The following is a 17,222-nucleotide window of genomic DNA, read 5'->3' as shown; positions in this document are numbered from 1 at the left end:
ATCACCCTCACCTTAACCTCCTTCCACCTATTGCATTTCCAACGCCCCTCTCCCAAGTTCCTCTTCCCTACCTTTAATCATAGCCTGCTTGGCACATTTTCCTCATTCCTGAAAAAGGGCTCATGCCCGAAACATCGGTTCTCCTGCTCCTTGGATGCTGCCTGACCTGCTGCGCTTTTCCAGCAACATATTTTTAGCTCTGATCTCCAGCATCTGCAGTCCTCACTTTCTCCTCTATGTATGTTTGACCAAGTTCCCTCCTTAGATTTCTAAAACATTGTCTGTAGGCATCTGGCACTAGTTTATCAGCACTTTAGATGACATTTTTCACCTCACCATGCTCCACAGATATTTCCTCTAATAGTGATGCAAATACTCAGAAGCTCTACCTAACAATTTTGTTTAAATCATTGCAGCTTGGTCAAGAAAGTAAGATCTCATGTGTCCCAAGGAAAAGTGACACATTGGATCTAAAATTGGCTGAGAGGCAGGAAGCAAAGTGTGATGCTGAAGAGATATTTCTGGACTTGGGTTTTCCTTTACTTTACCCACCAATGCTTTATCATGCTCTCCCATAGCTGTCCTAATTTCCTTTTTTAAATTATCCTTTGAACTTCTTATACTCCTGTTGGGACTTTGTCCTGTTAAGCCCTTGGCTTCTGGCATAAGTGTCTTTTTTTTTACTTTATTCTAAACTTTATGGTCCCAGATATCCAGGGTTTTCTAGTTTTGATCCTTTTTCTTTATAGGAACATATTTACTCTGTACTTTCTCTATTTCTTTTCTAAATGCTCTAACACAATTTATCTCCCAATTAGTTGTTTCCAGTTCACTTATAGCAAATCATATCACATCAGTAAAATTAGCCTTTTCCCAGATCAGAACTGTTATTCCCAGCCCAGCCTTACACATAACTTTTGAATCTTTAACTTTAAAAAAATGTTCTGGGTTTTACATATGAAAGAACTGAAACCAACATGGTCATTCTAAAAGATAGCAGACTTAATAAACAATCCATGTTTTTTCAATATATAATTTCAGTTGCATTACACTGTAAGCGTTCGTACAAATTCATGTCCTACGATCTTATACTCCACAACCACCTGATGCAGCAGCTAGTGCTTCCAAATAAACCTGGTGGACTATAACCTGGTGTTGTGTGATTTTTAATTTTGTCTACCCCAGTCTAACACTGGCTCCTCCAAGTCATATCCTAAATCTAACTGAGGTATGGTCACTCTCTTCAAAATGCTCCGCTACTAATAGACCTTCCATCTGCCTAGGCTTCCGTTCCAATATTAGGTCAAGTGTAGTTCCTCCTTTGTTGGGCTTTCTATGTACTGGCCAAAAAAGCTCTCTGGATACAATTTAAGAATTTTTCTCTATATATATCTAACCTATCCCAGTAAATATTTGGGTTGTTAAAATCTCATACAAATTCTACTTTATTATTCACACAGTTCTCTGAAATTTGATAACATTTTTAATCCCCTATGTCTCCCTGACTGTTTGGGGGCCTTCCGTACATGTTAAACAGCATGTTTGCCTCTTTTGTAAAATTTTACTTCTGCTTATATGGTCTCATTTCATCATCCATCATCCCAAGTCATTGCTGTAATTGATTCCTGGATTTATATAACTTTCTCTCCAATCCCTCTCTTGATCTTGGCTAAATACATTATAACCAAAAATGTTAAGTAGCCAATCCTGCCCTACTTTCAGCCATGTCTTGGTCATACTTAGGATATCGTATTTCTGCCAGGCTATCTGTGCTCTCAGCTCATCTATTTTCATGTTCAGACTCCCTGCATTAAAATAAATTACATTTCACCTTGCTAAATTCACTTCTTTCTTATCTAACCAATATTCCCCCTGCCTTCCAGCCTCATGTAGTTGTGTTTGAATTCTAATTCCATCTCAGCTCACCTCCTAACTACATCAAGATCCCATCCTGACATCCTATATATTTTAGTCTTTTAAGAAAAAAAAACTACCATTACTGAGAATCATCATGAAACTTTGGATAACCAGTGAAAAGGCTGAAAGAATTTATACCTTTTTTTGTGAATATTATTAAAGGTTTTATTCTAATTCAGAGGCATGTAGATTCAATGATGATTACAATTCTATTACAGATTTGAATTTTAATCTGTAATTTATTTATTGCTAAAATGATTTTGTCTACTGTTCTTTTACGTTTTAGGCACATCTCCAAAAGTAGCACACATTTTGCTTCTACAATGCTGTGTGAAATAGAGAAGGAGCATTTTATTAGTAACAATGAAGAAAGGAAATTCAAATTGTATCGATGCTAGGTCTGTAAAATTCATCACAGGATCTGTTTATAACATGTGCAAGGAATGACAATTAGCTGCTAAAGTTTATGACATAAATGTAAACCATATGTGCAGCACTGTAATCTGAGAATGTAGAGTAAATCCTGATAATGACACCAGATGTAGAGTTAGAAATAAGCTAGGTGTGTAAGGAGCATGAACAAAACCATTTTCTATGTTTTAAGCCCTGGATGGCAAGTATACCTGAAAAGCATTCCACTCAATATTGGCCAAAGCAGTAGGTTTCTCTGTTCACTACTGTCAGCATGGTTCAGCTGGTAATACTCTTGCCTGATTTCCAGTATTTCACGTTCAAGTCCCATTGCAGAGCTTGAGTGCTAAAATTAAGGCTGTCATTCCTGTGTAGTGCTGGGGGAGTGCTGCACCGTTGAAGTGACTGTCTTTCAAATGAGATGTGAACCAAGGTTTGGACTGTTTCTTTGACTAAATGTACAAATTCCAAGGAGCTATTTTGAAAAAGAGCAAACTATTCTTGGTGTCTTGGCTGATAGTTATTCCTTCATCAAAATCATAAATAACAGGGTTAAAAATCACACAACACCAGGTTCTAGTCCAACAGGTTTATTTAGAAGCATTAGCTTTCGGACTACACCTCCAAATCATAAATAACAGATTATCTGATTGTTATTGACGTTTGTGGAAATCTGCTCTGTGTAAGTTAGCTGCTGTGTTTCCTACCTTACAGAGTGACATCTGATGCAGTATGTGGGTTTCTATATGTTAATCTATGTGATACATGTCACAGATACATGAGGAGGTTGAACAGTTCATCCACTTTACTAACACCTTCCACCCCGACCTCAAATTTACCTGGATCGTCTCAGACTCCTCCCTCCCCTTGCTAGACCTCTCCATTTCCATCTCGGGCGTCCGAATCAACACGGGCATTTACTATAAACCGACAGCTACCTAGACTACACTTCCTCCCACCCCGCCCCCTGTAAAAACGCCATCCCATATTCCCAATTCCTTCGTCTCCGCCGCATCTGCTCCCAGGAGGACCAGTTCCAATACTGAACAACCCAGATGGCCTCCTTCTTCAAAGACCACAATTTCCCCCCAGACGTGGTCGACGATGCCCTCCACCGCATCTCCTCCACTTCCCGCTCCTCCGCCTTTGAGCCCCGCACCTTCAATCGCCACTAGGACAGAACCCCACTGGTCCTCACCTACCACCCCACCAATCTTCATATATATCGTATCATCCGTCGTTATTTCCGCCACCTCCAAACGGACCCCACCACCAGAGATATATTTCCCTCCCCTCCCCTATCAGCGCTCCGAAAAGACCACTCCCTCCGTTACTCCCTCGTCAGGTCCACACCCCCCACCAACCCAACCTCCACTCCCGGCACCTTCCCCTGCAACCGCAAGAAATACAAAACTTGCGCCCACACCTCCCCCCTTACTTCCCTCCAAGGCCCCAAGGGATCCTTCCATATCCACCACAAATTCACCTGCACCTCCATACATATCATTTACTGCATCCGCTGCACCCGATGTGGCCTCCTCTATATTGGGGAGACAGACCGCCTACTTGCGGAATGTTTACCCCCTCCCTACCTTTTATCTTAGCCTGCTTGGCAGACTTTCCTCATTCCTGAAGAAGGGCTCATGCCCGAAACGTCAATTCTCCTGCTCCTTGGATGCTGCCTGACCTGCTGCGCTTTTCCAGCAACACATTTTCAGCAAACATACATAGAGTTTGAAAGGATCAAGCAAAGTAATTTTGATAGGTGGATAGGGGCATTGAAAATCAATCAGATATATGACACTTTGAGAAAGACTTATTTTGGAGGAACCTCAAAGGTTCACACCCTGAAATAGTGAGATGTCATGGAGTCATACAGCATGGAAACACACCGTTTGACCCAAACAGTCCACGCCAAACACGATCCCAAACTAAACTAGTCCCACCTGTCTGTTCCTGGCCCATATCCTTCCAAACCTTTCCTATTCATTTATTTATCCAAATGTCTATTAAATGTTGTAATAGTACCCACATCTAACTCATGTAGAAGAGCAGAGAGTTAAGAGGAGCAGCAGAAATGGCCGATGATTATGGGTTGGTTCATAAATCAAAGCTTGGCTTCTGACATCAATTTCAATCTGTGAGGAATAGAAATTGGGGAAAAGAGAAACCCTCAGTTAGTAAAGGAAAAGGAGATCTCACTGAAAGCAGTAAAGTAAGTTTACCACAGGGTATAAAGGATACCCATGAAGGAGCGGGGAGGAAAAGAGAAGTAAAAAACATCAGATGTTTTCATTGTAACAAAGTAGGACACATGAAGTCAAAATGTTGGTAGAAAAGCACTCGGAAAACAGATGTAGTAAAACAAAATGCCAGGGAGGTTTATTAAAAGAGATCCCAGTGGAAGTTGAAGAGATGCGAAAGAATGTACAGCCTGGTCATGAGTTGGTAAATAAGAAAGTACCAGATGTCTTTAAGAATGTATATGGTGGGATAAGATTTAATCATGTGTACTAGGAGGAATAGGTAAAGAAATATTAAAATTTTAAGAGGTACATCAGCAAGTCAATCTTTGATGGTGAGTGATCAGGAGATAAGTACTTTGAAAGTACGTATTGCCAGAAAAAAGTGGTAATATGTGGAATTCATGGTGAGAAGAGTAGTGCTCCATTGTATAATGTAAAGTTGGAGACTCCAGTGAAAAATGGTGAAGTGGCGGTATGAGTAAGAGAGAAATTCTCCGTTCCGAAAATACAGTTTATCCTCAGGAGTGGCATAGCTAGATCACAGGTTGGAGTGATGCCTTCTGTGGTTTAAAAGCCAGTGGAAAGCTAGGCACCTGAGATATTACAGAAAGTATATCCTGGGATATTTCCTGACTCTGTGATAACAAGATCACAAAGCCACTGGTTGAAACAGGAAGAGGAATCAAAGAATAAGAAAGTTGAAGTTCAAATCATAAATGAAAAATTGTTAAGTCAGAGTTTACAGATCACATATTGGGACTACATCTCAAATTTTAGGGAAAGATTAAATAGAGTTGGGTGAGCTTGCTAGGCAGTAGTTAAAATTAGCATAGCATATGATGGAACAGGAAACACACAAATTCAAAAATTTATAATTTCACAAGAGGAGATAAAGTGTTATTATTACCAGTGACAGGTGAACCTTTAAAAGTAAAATTTAGCCTTTCCAAATTGAAAGGAAATTGAGTAAGGCGAATTATTTGATAAAAACATGAAATAGAAAGAAATTTCAGAGTGTGTCATGTGAATATTGTTCAAATAGTAGTTTGATAGGAAAGGGAAGCTATAAGAGAATTTGCATTTGCTACGACTTGAGTGAAGAATCAAATCCAGATCAATTTGCATTTGATATTCCTCAAATTAAAATGCAAAATGAGGAAATTCTCAAATATTGGGATCAATTATTGAGTTTTCCTCCAGAAGAAAATCAAAGGGGGAGTTCAGAACTAGAGGGCACAGGTTTAAGATGAGAGGGGAAAGCTATGGAAGGGAACTAAAGGGCAACATTTTCATGCCGAGAGTGGTGCATGTATGGAATAAGCTGCCGGAGGAAGTGGTGGAGGCTAGTACAATTACAACATTTAAAAGGCATCTGGGTGGGTATATGATTAGGAAGGGTTTGGAGGGTTATGGGTCAAGTGCTGGCAAACAGGACTAGATTAATTTAGGATATCTGTTCGGAATGGACGGGTTGGACCAAAGGGTCTGTTTCTGTGCTGTACACCTCTATGACTCTATTACCTAATTGTATGGCGTACATAGATGATTTGGTGATTTTTAGCCACACATGGAAGGAACATTTGAAGCATCTATTGGAATTATTGATCGACTTCAGAAGTTGGGCTTAGTGATAAGCCTGGCTAAAAGCAAGTTCACAAAAGCTTAGGTTATGTTCCTAGACCATATCTTTGGACATGGTCAGATGGCCCCATGGGCTGTGAAAACATAGGACATGGGATGTTTCCCATACCATTGATGAAAAGAAAACACTACGGTTCCTGAGACTGAGCAGTTTTCATTGACAATTGGTGCCAAATTTTAGCAGTATGATTGCTCCAGTGACTGACTTGCTGAAGAAGTGCAGAAAACTTAAGTGAATGGTGGACTGTGAGAAGGCATTTGACAGCCTGAAAGCTGTGTTAATCATTTTCCCAATGTTAGCCACCCCTAATCGACAGCCTGAAAGCTGTGTTAATCATTTTCCCAATGTTAGCCACCCCTAATCACAAAACCGATCAAAGTGATTATCAATGTGAGTGATGTGGGTGTCAATGCTGTACTCTTATAAGAAGTCAATGAGAAGCTAGAAAGACCTATTTAGTATTTTACCAAAAAGTTAAATATTCATCAACACAAACATTCCATGATTGAGAAAGAGACCTTGAGTTTGTTATTGGCGTTGGAACATTTCAACATCTATATTGCCAGTAATGCGTCTGAGACAATTGTTTATAGTGATCGTAACCCCTTAAAGTTGTTGTGGTTCTGTTCGCCGAGCTGGAAATTTTTGTTGCAAACGTTTCGTCCCCTGTCTAGATGACATCCTCAGTGCTTGGGAGCCTCCTGTGAAGCGCTTCTGTGGTGTTTCCTCCGGCATTTATAGTGGCCTGCCCCTGCCGCTTCTGGTTATCAGTTTTAGTTGTCCGCTGTATTGGCCGGTATATTGGGTCCAGGTCAATGTGTTTGTTGATGGAGTTTGTGGATGAATGCCATGCTTCTAGGAATTCCCTGGCTGTTCTTTGTTTGGCTTGCCCTATAATGGTAGTGTTGTCCCAGTCGAATTCATGTTGCTTGTCGTCTGCGTGTGTGGCTACTAAGGATAGCTGGTCATATCGTTTTGTGGCTAGTTGATGTTCATGGATGCGGATCGTTAGCTGTCTTCCTGTTTGTCCTATATAGTGTTTTGTGCAGTCCTTGCATGGGATTTTGTACACTACATTAGTTTTGCTCATACTGGGTATCGGGTTCTTCGTTCTGGTGAGTTGTTGTCTGAGGGTGGCTGTTGGTTTGTGTGCTGTTAATAGTCCCGAGCTACAAATCTTCTCCCAAACTTTGAACCCCTTAAAGTTATTTGACAATTTAAGAATAAAAATACTAGACTGTTTAAATGGAATTTATTGTTTTGGCTATTTAATCTGAAAATTATACAACTGGCAGGATGAGAGAACATAGTTGTCACAACTTTGACGAAGAAAGACAAAGGTGTTTGGTTGTGGGAAAAATGGTTTGAAATAGACTAGTAGTGAATGCTTGCATGCTTAGAATCAATGTAACGCTGATGAGTTGTCTATTTGAAGCCTATAAAGTATACAGCTTGTGAGACCATTTTGTTTCCCAAAATATTGGAATAATAGAAGCAGCATGAATGGTTGGAGTCAGATTTCCATGGGACTAGAGTCTTAGTTTAGCTTTCAGTATTTGTTAGGTTTTGAAGCTGGTTGTGGAAACTGCTACATTCTCTCTCTTTGTTACAAGTAAAGGTTTGGGTCCACACTCTGCTGCCAGAATTGTATGTGAGACAATCTGTTTTACTGACTTTGCATTTGCTGAAGGTGTGTTTATAGGATGTTACTATATTGGAACAGTTGCTGCTGAGAGTCATAGAGTCACAGAGGTGGACAGCAAGGAAACAGACCCTTCCATGCCGACCAGATATCCCAACCTAATCTAATCCCATTTGCCAGCATTTGGTCCATATCCCTCTAAACCCTTCCTATTCATATACCCATCCAGACACCTTTTAAATGTTGCAATTGTACCACCCATCACCACTTCCTCCGGCAGCATATTCCATACATGCACCACATTCTGCATGAAAAAGTTGTCCTTAAGTCCCGTTTAAATCTTTTCCCTCTCACCTTAAACTTTTGTCCTCTAGTTCTAGACTCCCCCACCTTGTCTATTTACCCTGACCATGCCCCTTACAATTTTATGAACCTCTCTAAAGTCACCCCCCAGCCTCCGACATTCTGGGGAAAACAACCCCAGCCTATTCAGTCACTCCCTAAATCTCAAGCCCTCCAACCTTTGCAGCATCCTTGTAAATCCTTTCTAAACCATTTCAAGCTTCACAACATGCTTCCAACACAAGGGAGGCCAGAATTGCACACAATATTCTAAAAGTGGCCTAACCACATAGCCGCAACAGGACCTCCCAACATCTATACTCAATGCTCTGACCAATAAAGGAAAGTATACCAAATGCCTTCTTCATTCTCCTATCTAGCTGTGACTCTGCTTTCAAGGAACTGTGAAACTGCACTCCAAGTTCTCTTTGTTCAGCAGCTGTCCCTAGGATCTTACCATAAAGTGTAAAATGTTTAATAGTTAAATAATCTATTATTCTGTTAATTTTTCCAGTATAGACAAAGTTATACCATCTTTCTTTTGTTTGTATTTTAACTGCAGGATAAGTATAAAGTGTGTTTTACTTGAAGCCTAGTAATGTGACCAATCAAATTACATCTAGAACACAACACTTTACATTTGCCTTTAAATAAGATTTTAAAAAATAGAGTCTAGGCCTATCTCCTTGATGTATTTGAAGATGGTTTGGCCTGGTCCACAACACTGGATAGAGCACTGCTGGAGTCCTACATGCAAATCTGGTCATCACATGAGAGGAAGCGAGCGATTAAACTAGAGAGGGTGCAGAGATAATTTACTTGGAGGTTGTCTGGGGTTGACAGATCTGAGCTATGAAGAAAGTTTGGAGATACTGGGGTTGTTATTCTTGGAACAGCAAAGGTTCACAGGGAGACTGGAAGAGGTGTACGAGGTTATGACAATGATAGATAGGATGCATAGGAAGACACTTTCTCCACTACTAGAGTGGCTGATAACCAGGGGGACATAGGAAAACAGTAGGCAGCTAAGAGGAGAATTGAGAATGATTTTCATTCTGAGGATGGTGGGAATCTGGAACTCAGTGGCTGAAGGGGTGGCTGAGTCAGAACCTCTCAAAGCATGTATGTAGTGCTTATATATGTACTTGCATTATCAACGTCTCCAGTGCTATTGGCCAAGAACTGGAAAATGATCAGATCTTTGCTGACTGGTGCAGAAGCAATGGGCCAAATGACCTCTTTCTGGATTGAGTCTTTCAATCTATGATACTCCTGCTATTAAATCTCATGATTGACTAGCTCCAAGGGCTGTTTTCTGAGTCCTTGGCTTGAAGCCTTCCTGACTCGAAATAGATAGATCATGGGCAGAATCTTGCAGAGGCTATGCAGCCTTGGCTGTAGGCTAGACAGTCAGCATGTCAGAGAAATGTTCTGTTTCCAATAAACCTCGTACGCAGATCTTGTGAAAATGACACATTTGTTTATTTCACAATATCGTGGGAAGAGGTCACTGACTGCTCAGCTCGAATGACTGCTCAGCACTGATGAGTCATAACCTCTCCGCTAGCGACAAGCGTTTACAGTTTATAAAGTGTTACAAATGGCTGATTCTTGAGTACAGAACAACACATGTCTAACTCCAATAGATAATTTAACAATATTAAAAAGGGCTAATAATATTGATTCATTGAACAATGGTAACAGGAGGCTGACAATATTACTGGTCTAAGAACATTGATTTGTTGAACAACTGAAACTGATCGAGTAGCATCCTGTTCATAGTGGCAAGTGGTCAGTGACAATCAATATTAAATAGTTTGATGACATCTTGTTTGCAGGGGCATTGTTTTAGCTGGAGCTTCCATGGTGAGAGAGACCCCAAGAGGGGCCTATTAGTGGGTGCGGAGGTACAGCAGCTTTGTCAGTGAAAAGAGAATCCAATTTGCAGGCCATTTAACTAACAAGTTTCCTCCAGTTAGGGAAATGTCTGCTCAGAGTCAATTCCTGTGAATAGCTGTCAGCAATTTAGCTAAGATGTCTCCTTTAGTCAGGGAACATAGCTTCAACACTCAAAATGGTTTCCCTTCTCCCACATCTCTTTTTTCTGACAAGGTATTCTGGCACCAATGACCGGCCTTTCCTGGGATTAAGGACCCCAGGATTGAAGATTACCCCACCAAGAGCTATCAGCCAATTAGAAATGCCACTAAAGAGGTTGCGGCTGCTACTGGTATAATAGTAAGCTGAGGTATTCTGCCAACTCCCTCTCCACAGGTGAGTGATGGCAGAATGGAGTCATGTGTTCACCTTTGCAGGGGAGGGAAGTGGAGGGTGGTCTGTATATCTTACAGTGTGCATCCAATTCCAAATGCTAAGCACTTCAATAAGGTACTGAGCACCTTTAAAAATGGGATTACCCATGTTTAAGCCAAACATGCCAAGGCTGACTTATTGTATTCCAGACATGGTGAGAAACTGAGGAAGTTAAAAAGCCACAAAAGAATAAGTTCCATTTTTACTTCTTTATCATGACATATTGGGAACTCATGTGTTAAATATTCCACTGCTAAAAGGACTCACTGCAGTATCGATTGCATGTCTATGATCTTACAGAATGAGATGGGACATCAAAGCAGGGGGGTGCTGGCTGACTCTCAGAGAACAGAATCCTCTGGAGCCATACATGTGGAATTCACTTGCAGTCTCAGGCAAAGGTGTTTGCCCTCCCTGGACAAAACTGATAGCCTTGGACATAAATGTATTAACTGCCCCCTGTACCCATTATCATGCTTCCCCTTTCTATAAACATGGGCATGTGAATCTAACAATGAGAATAAAGCAACATCTTTCTGCCTAAACTCCTATCCATTAACATATGATTACGCAAAATACAATAACCAGTCCCTGTAAACCATTCGCTAGTTGTCACAGGAAATCAGCAATCACCAGACATTGTAAAACTATAATTACCTGTCTTAGTCAATCAACCAAGTGACTTGTCTACCTCTGTATTATTCCTATAAAATATCCTGCCTTTGTGTATAGAGCAGAGACTCATTGCGAAGTGCCACCACTGGTAGGCTCATTTGGTGTTATTGAGAATCTCTTGCCGGCTCTCGGTTAATAAAGCAACTAACGCTGTACTGAAACTTGTGTCATCTGGATTTGTGGAAAAAAAAATACTTCAACAAAATCACTCCGCACCCCCACTTGTTTAATATTAGTGGTGATGTGATAAGACCAATAGGAGGGCCTTCTTACCAAGCAGTTAATTGAGATGGAGACATCTATAATCCAATTAGGCACCCACCAGCATGGTTGTGAGAAGCCTTGGGGAACTGAGAAGGATTGGTAAATCAGCCAGAGAGTTTGTGTCGAGTTCCATCTTCAAATATAAGATGAGTAAATGCTTAGGCGCTTCAAGTTGGAGTAACAATGGAAGGAGTTAAGATTGAAGAAGGAAATCTCTCTGGAAGAAAATTTGGATGTAAAAAAGACTTTTGTGATGCACAGTAATTAATGATTTCTAGGTGGTTTGCTAAAAACTCAAGAGATTTGTCTTCATTGTATCTACCATTTAACATACAGAGTATTGTGCTCATTTACTTTTTGCTGGTAAGTTTAAGTTTACTTCACGTTACTTTTGGATTTTAGGGTATAAGATATACTGTAAGTTATTTAATTTTTTTTATTTGGAATAGTCATGTTTCCATTTCATTGTTAAAACTCATAGAATCTTGTATCTTTATTCTGTGATGAAAAATGTGAGATTCATATATATTTTAATATAATTTAATTTGGATTTTAAAATGTGAAACTAGTTGCATGTGAGATTTCTCTGTATTTGAGGGATTTTAATGTTTAATTTTTCAGTGTTTCTGTAGACATGGTGATTTATTTTACTGGAGAGAGACTAGTATCGCTGCATATCAGAATGCGTCTGAGAAAATAAACAAACAATGAAATTCACAACTGATCTTGGAGGAACTGTGAGCGAGATTCATAGCACAGAAGCAGATAAGTTAATTGTTTTTAAGTGGGACCTACAGAAAATCTGCAGTAGTGAGCAGAGTGGGTTCTTTCTTGATTATATGTTTTTGAGATATGTCTCAAGACTAAACTTAAAATATAAGCCATAGCTATTAATTTAACCTGCGGCAATATTTTGTAGAGAAAGAAGATGGTATTATTTTCTGGGTCTGCAGATTGTGAAGGAGCAAAAATGGCCTTTAATAGAGTGATATTCACTTCTTGTCAGATGTAGGAGTTTAAAAAGAGTTTAAGGGTTATTGCGGATTATATCTGCAATAAATGCTGTTGATTGTGAATCTTAACAGATTGAATGGATCGGTTGGAAAGACAGTTAGAAGCAAGAGGAATTTGGAACAGCAACAGTATGAGATGGATGGCAGTTATAGGAAGGGGAAAAGTCACAGATACAGCCACATAGATGGGTTAACTCCAGGAAAGGTAAGAGACGTAGGTAGGAAGTGCAGGAGCCTTCTGTGGCTATACCCATTTCAAACAAGTAGGCTGTTTTGGAAAATGTAGTGGGTGATGGATTCTCTGGGGAATGTAGCAAAATCAGCCAAGTTTCTGGTATTGAGATTGGCTCTAATGTAATGAGGGGTACATCAGGTTCCAAGAGATCAATTGTATTAGGGACTCTCTAGTCCGAGGTATAGACAGATGTTTCTGTGGCCAGCAGAGAAAAATCAGAATGGTGTGTTGCTTCCTTGCTGCCAGGATCTAGGATGTCTCAGAGAGGGTGCAGCGAGAGATCATTGTCCACAATGGAACCAACAACATAGGAAGGGAAAAGGTTGTGATACTGAAGGGAGATTACAGAGATTAAGGCAGGAATTTAAAAATGAGGTCCTCGAGAGTAGTAATATGTGGATTACTCTCAGTGCTATGAGCAAGTGAGGGCAGGAATAGGAGGATAGAGCAGATGAATGCATGGCTGAGGAGCTGGTTTATGGGAGAAGGATTCACATTTTTGGATCATTGAAATCTCTTTTGGGGTAGAAGTGACTTGTACAAGTAGGACGGTTTGCATCTAAATTGGAAGGGGACTAATATATTGGCAGGGAAATTTGCTAGAGCTGTTCAGGAGGATTTAAACTAGTAAGGTGGGTGGGACCCAGGGAGACAGTGAGAAAAGAGATCAATCTGACACTAGTATAGTTGAGAACAGAAATGAGTCAAACAGTTAAGGCAGGCAGGGACAAGGTAAGATTGATAAATTAAACTGCATTTATTTCAATGCAAGGGGCCTAACAGGGAAGGCAGATGAACTCAGGGCATGGTTAGGAACATGGGACTGGGATATCAGCACAATTACAGTAGCATGGCTCCAGGATGCTTAATGTTCCAGGGTACAAATGCTACAGGAAGGATAGAGAGGGAGGCAAGAGAGGAGGGGGAGTGGCATTTTTGATAAGGGATAGCATTACAGCTGTAATGAGGGAGGATATTCCTGGAAATACATCCAGGGAAGTTATTTGGGTGGAATTGAGAAATAAGAAAAAGATGATCACCTCATTGGGATTGTATTATAGACCCCCTAATAGTCAGAGGGAAATTGAGAAACAAACTTGTCAGGAGATCTCAGCTATCTCTCAGAATAATAGGGTGGTTATGGTAGGCGATTTTAACTTTCCAAACATAGACTGGGACTGCCATAGTGTTAAGGGTTTAGATGGAGAAGAATTTGTTAAGTGTATATAAGAAAATTTTCTGATTCAGTATGTGGATGGACCTACTAGAGAAGGTGCAAAACTTTACCTACTCTTGGGAAATAAGGCAGGGCAGGTGACTGAGGTGTCAGTGGGGGAGCACTTTGGGGCCAGCAACCATAATTCTATTAGATTTAAAATAGTGATGGAAAAGGATAGACCAGATCTAACAGTTGAAGTTCTAAATTGGAGAAAGGCCAATTTTGACGGTATTAGGCAGAACTTTCAAAAGCTGATTGGGGGCAGATGTTCTCAGGTAAAGGGACGGCTGGAAAATGGAAAGCCTTCAGAAATGAGATAACGAGAGTCCAGGGAAAGTATATTCCTGTCAGGGTGCAAGGGAAGGCTGGTAGGTATAGGGAATTCTGGATAACGAAAGAAATTGAGGGTTTGGTTCAGAAAAAGAAGGAAGCATATGTCAGGTACAGACAGGATAGATCGAGTGAATTCTTAGAAAAATATAAAGCCAGTAGGAGTATACTTAAGAGGGAAATCAGGAGGGCAAAAAGGGGACATGAAAATAGCTTTGGTAAATAGAGTTAAGGAGAATCCAAAGGGTTTTTACAAAAAGAAATTAAGGTCAAAAGGATAACTAGGGAGAGAATAGGGCCCCTCAAAGATCAGCAAGGTGGCCTTTGTGTGGGGCCGCAGAAAATGGGGGAGATACGAAATGAGTATTTTACATCAGTATTTACTGTGGAAAAGGATATGGAAGATATAGAAAATAGGGAAATAAATGGTGGCACATTGCAAAATGTCCATATTACAGAGGAGGAAGTGCTGGATGTCTTGAAACAGTTAAAGGTGGATAAATCCAAGGGTTTGGAGGGATATGGGCCGGGTGCTGGCAGGTGGGACTAGATTGGGTTGGGATAGCTGGTCAGCATGGACAGGTTGGACCGAAGGGTCTGTTTCCATGCTATACATCTCTATGATTGTATCACTCTATGACCTGATCAGGTGTACCCGAGAACTCTGTGGGAAACTAGAGAAGTGATTACTGGGCCTCTTGCTGAGATATTTGTATCATCGATAGTCACAGGTGAGGCGCCGGAAGACTGGAGGTTGTCTAACGTGTTGCCACTGTTTAAGAAGAGTGGTAAGGACAAGCCAGGGAACTACAGACCAGTGAGCCTGACGTCGGCGGTGGGCAAGTTGTTGGAGGGAATCCTGAGGGACAGGATGTACATTTTTTGGAAAGGTAATGACTGATTAGGGATAGTCAACATGGCTTTGTGCATGGGAAATCGTGTCTCACAAACGTGATTGAGTTCTTTGAAGAATTAACAAAGAGGATTGATGAGGGCAGGGTGGTAGATGTGATTAATATGGACTTCAGTAAGGCGTTCAACAAGGTCCCCATGGGAGACTGATTAGCAAGGTTCAATCTCACGGAATAAAGGGAGAACTAGCCATTTGGATACAGAACTGGCTCAAAGGTAGAAAACAGAGAGTAGTGGTGGAGAGTTGTTTTTCAGACTGGAGGCCTGTGACCAGTGGAGTGCCACAAGGATTGGTGTTGTGTCCTCTACTTTTTGTCATTTATATAAATGATTTGTATGTGAGCATAAGAGGTACAGTTAGTAAGTTTGCAAATGACTCCAAAATTGGAGCTATAGTGGACGGCGAAGAAGATTACCTCCGGTTACAACAGGATCTTGACCAGGTGGGCCAATGGGCTGAGAGGTGGCAGATGGAGTTTAATTTGGATAAATGTGAGGTGCTGTATTTTGGGAAAGCAAATCTTAGCAGGACATATACACTTAATGGTCAGGTCCTAGAGAGTGTTGCTGAACAAAGAGACATTGGATTGCAGGTTCATAGCTCCTTGAAAGTGGAGTCACAGGTAGATAAGATAATGAAGAAAGAGTTTGGTATGCTTTCCTTTATTGGTCAGAGTATTGAGTACAGGAGTTGGGAGGTCATGTTGCGGCTGTACAGGACATTGGTTCGGCCACTGTTGGAATATTACATGCAATTCTCGTCTCCTTCCTATCAGAAGGATGTTGTAAAACTTGAAAGCGTTCAGAAAAGATTTACAAGGATGTTGCCAGGGTTGGAGGAATTGAGCTATGGGGAGAGGTTGAACAGACTGGGACTGTTTTCCCTGGAGCGTCGGAGTCTGAGGGGTGATCTTATAGAGGTTTACAAAATTATGAGGGCATGGATAATGTAAATAGACAAAGTCTTTTCCCTGGTGTGGGGGAGTCCAGAACTAGAGGGCATAGGCTTAGGCTGAGAAAGGAAAGATATAAAAGGGACCTAAGGGGCAACCTTTTCACACAGAAGGTGGTACGTGTATGGAATGAGTTGCCCGAGGAAGTGGTAAAGGCTAGTACAAATGCAACATTTAAGAGGCATTTGGATGGGTATATGAATAGGAAGGGTTTGGAGAGATTTGGGCTGGATGCTGGCAGGTGGAACGAGATTGTGTTGGGATATCTGGTCGGCATGGACGGGTTGGACCAAAGGGTCTGTTTCCATGATTCTATGACTCTCTATGATTCTATGACTCAGTGATCTTTTGTTTTTTTTTCATTGGGAGAGTGTACAAGAGTAAACATTGTAGTGCATTATATTTTCAGATAGAATATTCTGTAATTATTTTGGGGAGCTTAAGAGAAACATCCGTAGATTGGAATAAATCTTTTAGTTTCAGTCTAGGGACTTTTGCTGAGGTCTTGGTTGAAGGTGGATGTGTAAAACAGTTATTCCCTAGAATGGGTGTTGTTACGGGATTGTTATGAAATGGGTTACCTCAGTGTAAGGGGGTTACTTTAAAAGTTCAAGACCAGAATTTTTGTTACAACTCTGAAGTTACTTGAAGCTAAGAAAGTGCAAGCTGAAACAAACACAGAGAAAGCTGGAGAAATTCAATAGGCCTGGCTGCATCGAGACAGAAAAACAAAGTTAAGTATTTGAGTCCAATTTGACTCTTCCTCAGAAAGTCTGGTTGTGTGAAAGGTTCAGGAAAAGGCTACCAGATTTTCACAAACAGAACTTGAAGTCACAGCCAATTTAAACCCTATACCAGAGAAAGAAAGGAATTCTTTCTGCTGTTTGTGTATTGTGATGGGATGCTATTAGGATTAATTGGATTGTATTTTCACTACGTGTTTTGAAATTTTTAAATTTATAAATGTATGTAATATTTTGGTTTATTCTCTTTCACCTTTATTTATTTTGTGTAATAAACCTTTGTTGCATTGTTGAATTCAAATCTGCAACATTGCATATTTATTTTTCAATCAAAGACCACCTTATTAAAATAAAGAAAGATCTAT

Source organism: Chiloscyllium plagiosum, unplaced genomic scaffold (genome assembly GCF_037043375.1).
Source record: "Chiloscyllium plagiosum isolate Xiang-an unplaced genomic scaffold, Cpla_swu_hap1 HiC_scaffold_3, whole genome shotgun sequence".
In the NCBI taxonomy this organism is placed as follows: Eukaryota; Metazoa; Chordata; class Chondrichthyes; order Orectolobiformes; family Hemiscylliidae; genus Chiloscyllium; species Chiloscyllium plagiosum.
The sequence above is the reverse complement of the archived record's forward strand: the minus strand, read 5'-3'. Positions refer to the sequence as shown.